The following is a 10,966-nucleotide window of genomic DNA, read 5'->3' as shown; positions in this document are numbered from 1 at the left end:
GCATATTTCTCTCCTGTTAAGACAAGGTTTTCACTGGAAAAAGTAGTAGAGGACTTGTATTTTAGCCGGAAATAATGGTTTGAAGTTAAAAACACCTTAATGATGGATTTGTTTCATAAAAACACAGTTTTTCCCCTTCACAATGTCATTTGATGGACTGGAGTCATGTGGATTATTACTGTGATGTTTTCAATAATCGTTTTGGACTCTCATTCTGATGCACTGAAAAAAAAATTATATAGCAGGTCTTTGGATTTTCAAAAATGTAACAGGTATGTACAACACAATTAATTTATGTTTCTGTTGTGAACATGCTTTAATCAAGTAGATTTCAGTTGTTCATATTGAGCGTTGCTTGTACATGTTTCTGTCACGTTAATTGAAAGAAAAACTGAAATCAATCTAATTGAGTTCTGACACAACCGGGGCACCCCGGAGCAGATGGCATCATTGAGAGGGATGACATACTGCCGTAAAATGAGAAAGTGAACTGAGCGCCAAAATCTAAAGATTCAGCAGCTGAGCCAGCAGTCGCCTCATCTGACGAACAATGATTTAATGAAAAGTAAGTTCAGCAAGTTTTAAAATAGGAAATATTTCCTCTATATAACAGTTTTCGTAGTGTATAACAATTACAATGGTCAATTACCAACACTTTAACACTCTGCTAGTTTATCATTAAGTGTTAACAACCAGTGGCCAACAGTCAATAGGCCTTAAAATGCTGTGTTTATTTTCTGGTCTATACATTGAAACTTTTCCGACAGTGTGAATTGCCCTGCACCCGGCTTTCACAATCTTTTCACAGATTAGATATTTATAATATATTGAAAATAAATATAATATTAAATACTTAATTTACAATATAGTCTTTCTGTTAGCGACAGGCACGTCAGTTTCAACTTGTTATTAAATCGATTATTTAGAACCAATCAGACTCTTCTGCTACCAGAGAAAGCTGCAGCCACGAGCCGTTTCCACGTTTGTAACTCCAAAACCGAACCTCACCAGACAACTGGACCTTTATGGTCCACCCAGCTGTCATCATGTCAGTTGGCTAATTTGGCTTATTCACCATCTTTCACAATAATAATACAAAATATACGAAAATAAGCAGTGTTCTGAACATTAAGTTAACACTTTTTTTTGTTTTCGTTTTGTTTTGCGTTCTCATTGCCCTATGACAAAATATTAAAACAAGTCTGTTCATCCTTACTTTCTGAATTTGTATGTTGTCTTTCAGTTATTAACTGATTATAAATAAATAATTGTATAGGTCCACACACTCAAGCGCCATTGCACCTTGCAGCTTTTTGTCACGTTTCTCCATGCCGTTCTTAATCCAATTTGACAATACATTATGCATTTTTGTTTGAATATGCTTCTGATACAGAATTTAAAGTGTTTATTATTATTATTATTATTATTATTATTATTATTATTATTATTATGTGTAATCAATTAATGGCAACTGTGCTCAGTCCTCTATTTGTAAATTTGTAAAGCTGACAACTCAATACTAAAAAAAATACAAATAAATAAGTACCAACTCTCGGTTTTTGCCTTTATTGTCGATGCCAGATGCAATTTTAGAATTTTGATTTTGTATTCACACATGAACATGTCTTCAGTACATGTGTAATTAAATAAAGCAAGTTATGTTTACACAACTCTGGTACCAGACACGATGAAATTGTTTTAGAGTTGCATAGTACCTTTGATTAATACTAGCATTAAGAAATCAAGTTTTTACCATTGACACAATTAAATCACTTTAAGGGTACACTATGCATTTGTATAATGACGATCAGGAATTACAAATAATATCTTGAATCAACATGATTATTTTAAGTAAGTCTAACTTGAATTAAATATTTTGGTTTGGCAAGCAATAAGTCATCAAGAAAAAAAGAGGAAAATTATGTGAGTTTAACACATTCTGATCATGTGGGACCGATGTACACATTCAAATTAAGCAAATTCAAAGCACTTTTTTTTCAGTATGGCACCCATTCATCTTAGATGATCCATTGGTGAGCACGTGATGCAATGCTGAATTTTGTTATATCTGTTCTGATGAAAAAACAAACTCATCTACATTTTGGATAGAGTAAATAAAATGTTTGGATTTAACTATTCCTTTAATAAACATGAAGTTTTCTGCAAAGTCCCTCCTTCCAACAAGCACAGTCTGCTCTTATTGGCTAACTGACCCAATGCATTGTGATTGGCCAATACCGCAAGCACTCGTTGGAAATGTAATGCCCCTTTCCATAATCATGAGCTTCATCTTTCAAAACAAATGTAAAGACAGTTAATAATGTCCTCAGTTCAAGCCTGAAAGGGGAACAGAGTGGCATGATAGACACAGTGATGAAGCTCGTATGTGTTTACAGTACACAAGTCACGAACGCTTAAGGCAGCTGACTCGAATGTGTGACCGTCTCTCTCTCTCTCTCGATCACATGCATGCGTGCACACAGACACAAACACACACACACGCAAACCGCAAAACTCTGCATTTGAACAGTCAATAGCAAATACTTAAACTAATAACAAAACATACTTACAGTAGCTGATTCGGAAGCGCCAGATTGTTTGTAGCTAATTATCTCCTCTCCTAGGTTCAGAAAATGGTCATGTGCACATACGCAAAAATGCATACCTATATGAATCAGAACTAAAGAAAATTCAACAACAATGACCGTTCAGCATTCAGATAAGCCACGTGGTCAGTGTTAAACCAATCATGTAATGTAATTGTGGCTATTTAGAGAGATAAAAAAAAGATAGTTCAAGGGATTACAGTAATAACTCTCTAGGAATATAAAATTGGATGTTTTTTTTGTTTGTTTTTTTTAGGTTGACTGGACACAATGTGCTTGTGTCCACTCTGATAAACATTTTTTTAGATTTAAAATTTTGTAAAAATCCAGCTTTCTCCCACATACACAATCATATTGCTATTTGACATTGAATATAGCCAGGGGCATAACAAATGTATGGCTGTTGTATTGTGGAACAGAGTGAAGGCGAACATGCCATCCTCACTGACAGCAGGATTGCCAACAGGCAGAACGTACGGTTTGCCATGACTAGCCAGATTTGCCATGTTATGTCTCTATGAGATTGACTGCATTTATTTTTATTTATTTTCTTCCCTCTCACTCTTCTTTCTCTACAACTAAATGTTTCACCAGCTTAAATAGGAAGCTGACAGCTCGCAATGGATGCCCAAAGGCAATTAGTGAAAAATGCTTCTCCTGCTTGCACTATCCTATTTTCACCTCCTCACTTAAACGCTGAATCACTCAGTCACTGAGCTTACTTTAAAACAAACTAATAAAAAAACAAATGCACACAAACACAATTTCATATTAGAAAAATAGACTAGAATATAAACTTTATTACCATTTATAATAATACAATTAAATTAGTTTGGTAACTCTCAGAGACCAACATCATTGTAGTGAATAAAAATACAGTGGAGAGAGACAAACATTAAACGGTAGTGTTCAGTGCACAGGAAGCAGGAAGGCAATTTAGGTTTTGTTGCAGTTTTCAATTTCCTGCAACTGTGTCTGTGCATGTAAAGGAAAGAGGTGTAATACAGGCTAAAAAAAAAATCATTTTCAAAAAGAAATTTTCCAGGTTCTTCTGTAATCTACAATGATTTTCTTTATTTTTGTGGTGTTCAGGACTAGTTCATTATCTGAAAAACACTTGACCAGATGTTGAAACTCTTCATTATAGTGTGTTTTGTCGTTTCCTGATATCAGCCCCACTACAGTGGTGACGCCTGCAAACTTTACTATATAATTAGAGGAGTAGATGGGTGTACAGCCATGTGTAAATAAAGTGAAAAAGGTTGGACTGAGGACACAACCATGTGGTGCTCCTGTGTTCAGGGTAAGAGTAGAAGAAAAATGATCACCCACCTTTACATTCTGTGGTCTGTTTGTGAGAAAGTCCAGAATCCATGAACAGAGTATGATTGTTAATCCCAGGTTGCTAAGCTTGTTCACAAGTTTATGAGGCACTACTGTATTAAATGAAGAACTAAAGTCCAAAAATGTAGTTTAGAGCTATCTTAGCATTAGCCCATGGTGGAATGTAAACAGCTGTGCTAAAAATAACCATAAACTCTATTTGCAAGGTCAAGGTCAATGTATCTTTATTTCATACCCGCAGGTAAATTTATTTTCCAGATAAAAGAAGAATTCGGTCATCCACAATAAAACATAAAAACATAAAACAGACATAAAAACAGGCTGCACCATGACACATACACATCCTCTATACAAGTTAACTATCAAATACTAAAACATCTGTCTTACTCATATTATTTAAAAATTCAATTGCCACTGGAACAAAAGTATTTCTGTACCGTCTAGTCTTCCATCTCGAAGCCACAAACCGACGACCAGAGGGAAGTAACTGAAAGTCATCATTCAAGACAACACTTGCTTTCCGGTACAGCTGATTTGTGCAAATATTTCCCAAATACCGCTGATTTAGTCCAATTATCCTACTCGCACATTTAACTATTTGGTTTAGGGAGTTCTTATTCTTCACTGACAGGCTTCCATACCACACCACAATGGAAAACGACATAATAGATTCAATAAAAGCATAATAAAACAAAGTCAGCATGTGTCTATCAATGTTAAATTTAGCAAGTTTCCTAAGGCAACTCAAATGTTGATGACCCTTTTTGCAGACTATTGCACATAGAAAGGTCTGCATTTTAAAGATATTCACTATCAGAGGGGCAATGTGTCTAAATTTTGTCCGTGGATGTACACCAAGCATTATTGACATATACATAGCCATATTTGAGAAAAAACAATTTGAGAAGGTGGCATCACTGATATAGCTGTTTAACATTCCAAGTGAGAAACAGTTGTTATCTATACACCTTATGTTACTCCATTTCAATGTTAAAACTTCACAGTGTATTTCTATAAACATTACAATTATTGTTACAGTGTAGATCTGCTCCAAAACCTATACAGCTCCCTAATTCGATCAAATTCTCCCTAAATACACAAATTAATCTAAATTAATATTTCATTCAATAGAGAAAAGTTTCAGAAGTCTAATTAACAAAATATTATTTTACCTAATTGTTGTGTTTTAATGGTTACCACATTTTATGAGTATCATGTATTTCTTCAGTATGCTGACATCGAACTCCATTAGAATCAATTGTGCAGAGAGTCTCTAGCAAGGAGATTCTGACTCATTCATTCACTGATACAGGCACTGACTCATTGTAAGGTATCACTGACGTTCCTGACATAAAAGCTGTTTCAAGGTAGGCAGCATAATTGCTTTCTAAGAGATTTTAGGCAGCATTATATCCTTTATGTATAAACCCAACATGCATTTTGGCACGCTAATAAAGCAAACAAGATGAAATAATTGTTGAAAGACAGATTTCACTAACTCATTCTCTCACTCTGTGATTCATTGTCTCTCACTGATTTACTAATTTCACTTAACATACTGTCTCTCAACCACTCTCTGCTCTCTAATTTACAAGTTATTTATTCTTTAGTTTTCTTAAAACAGCTTACTGCATTATAATCAATGCTAAGGTTTATTTAACCTTGTGAGCGGTATCATCCCATATATCGGATTCTTATTTCCGTGCTTCTGGGGGAGTATGGTCCCACATATGGGATTTAGAACGTTCGGTTACGTCACATAACTGTCAAATTCAAACTGTGTTTTCACGCGGTCGAGAGACATACACTGCTTTTATCATATTATCACAACCATGCAGTGTTATTAACCACGTAATGCATATTTTAGGTTTCAGACATTTAAATACACATATATACTAGTAAAACAATATATGTAGAGTTTGAAAAATACATACATACGTCTATTGAAGCAACAATAGTAATCCATTTAAACTTATTTTGCAGATGTGTTTTATTCATATCAGATACAGTACACATGGTTTAAGTAACAATAAAGTCCACTCTGTTCTTTACCCAGTTCCCCCACCACTTGTTACTTGTATTTCGGGAGAAATTGATGAATTCAAGGCTGTAAATCCCACTGACAGGACTCTCTAAACTGTAGCGCGAACTAACATGCCGTCTCAAATTACAGATCATATTGTAGACGCGGTGTGTCATGTGACAAGCCTGACACGTCGCCATGGAAACAGTAAGGGAAACGTTCTAAAAAAAAAAACTCACACTGGGGGGACCACTAGAATATTTTAAACTCACTTAAAAGGTTAACAGTTCAATACATTTAGTACTACGCTAGTTTTGTTCATTGACATATAGGGCCAAATCACTTCTCCATTAAGGCAAAGATAGCATTCGGTCCACTGACCACCACTGAGCATCACCAAGGTGTCATGACATATCAGAACAGCTGACATACTCGTGCTCATGGTGGTATATGCTTTTGAGTTTAAACTCTAATGATGACATCAACAATCACATGGCTATACTTAATGACTTAATTTGGCTCTGAATTCGATGGTGAGAACTTGTAAATGTCACCACGAATGGGGCAGAATCATAACAAAGTTATGTTGCCTGGACACTCATGGCCAAAAGTTTTGGCACTGACAAAAATTTAGTGTTTTGCCATGTTTGCAGCTTAAGCTGTTTTGGTGTTTATTCACATTGTTTCTAGATTATTATGTAGAGTGATCAGATGTATTTTTAAATCATTTATTTTAAATAAAGCTTAATTGTCCAAATATTCAGAGCGTGCACAGGAATGGCAGCAGGTTGGTGTGAGAGCATCTGCACACACAGTGAGGTCAAGACTTTTGGACAATGGCCTGGTGTCAAGAAGGGCAGCAAAGAAGCCACTACTCTAGTACAAGGATTGGACAGCAGAAGACTGGTGCAAAGTTATTTTTTTCTGATGAAGCTCCCTTCCCTTCCACACTTCGGTTACTTAAAGGGTTTACGCTGTATATGTTTACATTACATTGTTGTATTTTTTCACCCTAATATTTCAACTTTAGTGACTTTATTGTTTTTTTCTTTTTCTATTCATTTGTTGATTCTCCTAAAATGTGTAATAAACAGTCCTGGTGTCCTCTTCAGTGAAGGACAGTGAAAACATTTTTTTTAATTTGAAAAACATTTGCTACAAGTGTTTTTATTATCATTATTTTAATTATTTTTATTTATTTATTATTATTATTATTAACCAAACAATGTGTCATGCTTAATAGTCCATTAGAATTACAGTGCAGCTCATATCCATCATTAAAAGCTTCTCTGAAGTACCCACAAAATGCAGCCGCCTGTAGCAACATAACTATTGCTGTGTTCGAAATGCCATACTATCATACCACTCTTACTATTTCTGCAGTATACAGTATGTATGCTGTGCATAGTGTGCAAATTTTCTGTATGCATCAAATACCCGGATGACCTACTATATTTAAAAGAATCTGCTAAATATAAGTCAAGTACACTGAAATCAGTACAGAAGCTGTGTTCGGAATGGCATACTACCACACAACTCCTACTATATTGCAGTATGCTAGATATATACTGTGAATAGGAAGTGAATGTTCTGTATGCATGGAATGCCCGGATTACATTGCACTGTGCACTGCATTGGATACTGTTTCCCAGAACGCAACGCGCTCCATGTAATGTTTCATCTTCAAACGCATGAGTGTACTGGAGGCGGGGAATGGTAATTATAAAACACTTTTATATATACGTTACTGTGAACTACAAACTATCGCTGTGTATCTAAAAACAATATCGTAAGTAGGACATTTATTTTACTTTAATCCCTACAGCTCATTTCCGATCAGGTCAAATGACGTCACCTTTATCTGTGTTGCATTATACAGTACAGAATATTTTAAAGATATTGAATAATAAAAATATTGAAGTAATATAATATATAAATGATTTGTTGGCAGAGATTATTTACAATAACTCCGCCCACCAATTCCTGACTGCAATAAACAGCACTGCAAAAGTTGCCCATTTACCTGTAATATCAACAGCGCAGCCGATAAAAGATGTGTGATGAAATAATTTGACACCCGAGTTCGAGGCTGCCCATTACCAAACTTGTTCTAGGATACTTCTTTTTCCACCACATATCAGATCAGAAAGGCATTTATTTTCAATACAAATAAAGGAAATGTCTAATTTATAATACAGTGTTAGGTGGTTACCAGTATAGATATTGGGAGGTTTTTGTCCCAATAAAGTTGCAATCATTTAATAATATTTTTAAGTATGATAATGTAAACACACTATGTTATTGCATACTGTTTTATAATGTACTACAGTGTTGGAATATAAATATCTACCACCTAACTACTATCTACACAATTATTATTAGTTATGCTCAGTATTTAGTGCATTTTTAAATGATTTCAATTGGGCAATATAGCATTGTTTATAAGTATGAATCCTTTATTAACAAGCCTTTGTAAAAAGAAAGGTTACATTTATTTGTGTGAGGTAACAAGCAGCTGTGCTGAATTTTAGCACACTACTCTGAAACGTTGCTTTTTGTATACTGTTTCAAACATATTCTTTAAAAAAAAATAGTAGGCAGTAATGTGTACTGGCCAGTAAGCAAGTATGCCATTTCGAACACAGCCCCTAATTATATCTCTACAAACGGTTGAATAAAACCGCACGCATCTTCCAACAGAGCTGTCAGATGCGTTTTGCTTTCCATGTGAGGCACGTGTCTACGCTCTTCCAGATAAGAGCAGAACTATTTCAGATTTTAATTGGGCAGCACATCATGTTCGAGGCAGACAGCAGCAGCACTGTGTGAGCCAGCTGCAGGCCTATATATGATTTTCACGGTGCATAGATGGCTCACAGAACTCCACGGAGATGTGTTTCACGGTGCAGTTATAGGCTACAGCCTCTCATGATCATTTGTGAACGTAGATCGAAGGGATCTCCTATTTTAAAGATGGTCTGTCAGCAACCATAACTCACCACAACTTCACAAAAACAACTACACACGAGCACACAAACACAGATAGAGAAACTCACGCACCGTCTCATAAAGTTGGATTTAGCCTGATCTGGGTAAAGATGGTTCCATTAAACGTACGAATGCATCAGTGACCCAGAAACAAACAGTAGGCTATACAATCAAAATAATTAACTAACACTCCTGCAATGTTTTCGTTCTTTTCTCCCCTCAAAAAGCAAAAAGCAATAATTTCCCTGAATCAACAGTGCCACCTAGTGCTTGAACACAGACTGCTTGGGTTTATGAAGCACTTTTACTCGATGAGCTTGTAATTTAAACATCTTTCTCATTTTTTGATGCCAATTAAGTTTCATCCTTTTCTCTAATGACAAATATGACTGCATATTAATGATTGATGCCTTTGAAGGCTGTAATCAATATGATAACAGGGCCGAGGCATCTCTCTGAATGACGCCCATGAGATAAACATCTGGTATCGTGTAGTACCATTTTGCTCAAAACTAAATTAATAGGATGGCTGACGCAAAACTGTTTATTAAAATCATTTTGCAATCAAAGCACTTGTTAAGATAAGTAAATAAATATATATATATATATATATATATATATATATATATATATATATATATATATATATATATATATATTTTTTTTTTTATTTTTTTTTATTGGCAGGCAAATTCATCATAAATATTTCAACAGTAAAGTAGCCTAGTCTGTGCTGATCATTGGCATAGGCATAATATTTTGGTGGGCCAGGGGAAACGTTAGCTGGCACTAGTAACTAGCAGATGGAGTCAGACTCAACATTCATTTCAGTTCAATCTTCTTTCAGTTTTTTTTTTTTTTTTCTCATCAGTGTATCTTTTTAAACTCATAAAACTTTAGGCAAAAACACATTTTATTTATTTTAGTTATTTAAGGTGTTTTAATTGTTTTGTAATTGTGTTAAGATGGATTAAATTATATTTATTTAACACACATTATATCTTCATAATAAACTTGGGGGCCTATTTGTCCGCTGCCTACACCCCTGGTGCTGTTGTAATTGTGGCTCTGTTAACTTGAAATGGATTCAGGTAACTTTAGTCTGTATTTTTTCGTACAGATAGCTGGGGCTAGCTCTAACTAATACTCTCTCTCTCTCTCTCTCTCTCTCTCTCTCTCTCTCTCTCTCTCTCTCTCTCTCTCTCTCTCTCTCTCTCTCTCTCTCTCTCTCTCTCTCTCTCTCTCTCTCTCTCTCTCTCTCTCTCTCTCTCTCTCTCTCTCTCTCTCTCTCTCTCTCATATATATACGGGGAAGTCGTGGCCTTATGGTTAGAGAGTCAGACTCCCAATCAAAAGGTTGTGAGTTAGAGTCCCGGTTCGGCAGGAATTGTGGGTGCATGGGGGAATGCATGTACAGTTCTCTCTCCACCTTCAATACCACGACTTAGGTGCCCTTGAGCAAGGCATCGAACCCCCAACTGCTCCCGGGGCGCCGCAGCATAAATGGCTGCCCACTGCTCCGGGTGTGTGTTCACAGTGTGTGTGTTTGTTCACTGCTCTGTGTGTGTGCACTTCGGATGGGTTAAATGCAGAGCACAAATTCTGAGTATGGGTCACCATACTTGGCTGAATGTCACGTCACTTTTGTGTGTGTGTGTGTGTGTTTTCATTGTGGCTCCCATATATGGTAATAACATGCCCCATTATATAGATAACAAATTTTATTTGAATTTTGTTCTCTTTTTTTTTTACCTTAACATATGTGCCTGCACAGAAATATGTGACTTAAAAAAATAAAAATAAAAAATAAAAAAATAAATAAATTATGAGCCTAATAAACATTTATGGGAGTAAAAACTCCCATACATCAATCAGTCAATCAATCAATCAATCAATGTTCCTTCCACAACAATAAGAACGTCATTTTTGTATCTCTGTATCAAGTTCATCCTGCGTTCTTTACGATACTATTTATTACTGTAATCATTTTCTTGTGACAACAAACA

Source organism: Carassius auratus, chromosome 1, assembly GCF_003368295.1.
Source record: "Carassius auratus strain Wakin chromosome 1, ASM336829v1, whole genome shotgun sequence".
In the NCBI taxonomy this organism is placed as follows: Eukaryota; Metazoa; Chordata; class Actinopteri; order Cypriniformes; family Cyprinidae; genus Carassius; species Carassius auratus.
The sequence above is the reverse complement of the archived record's forward strand: the minus strand, read 5'-3'. Positions refer to the sequence as shown.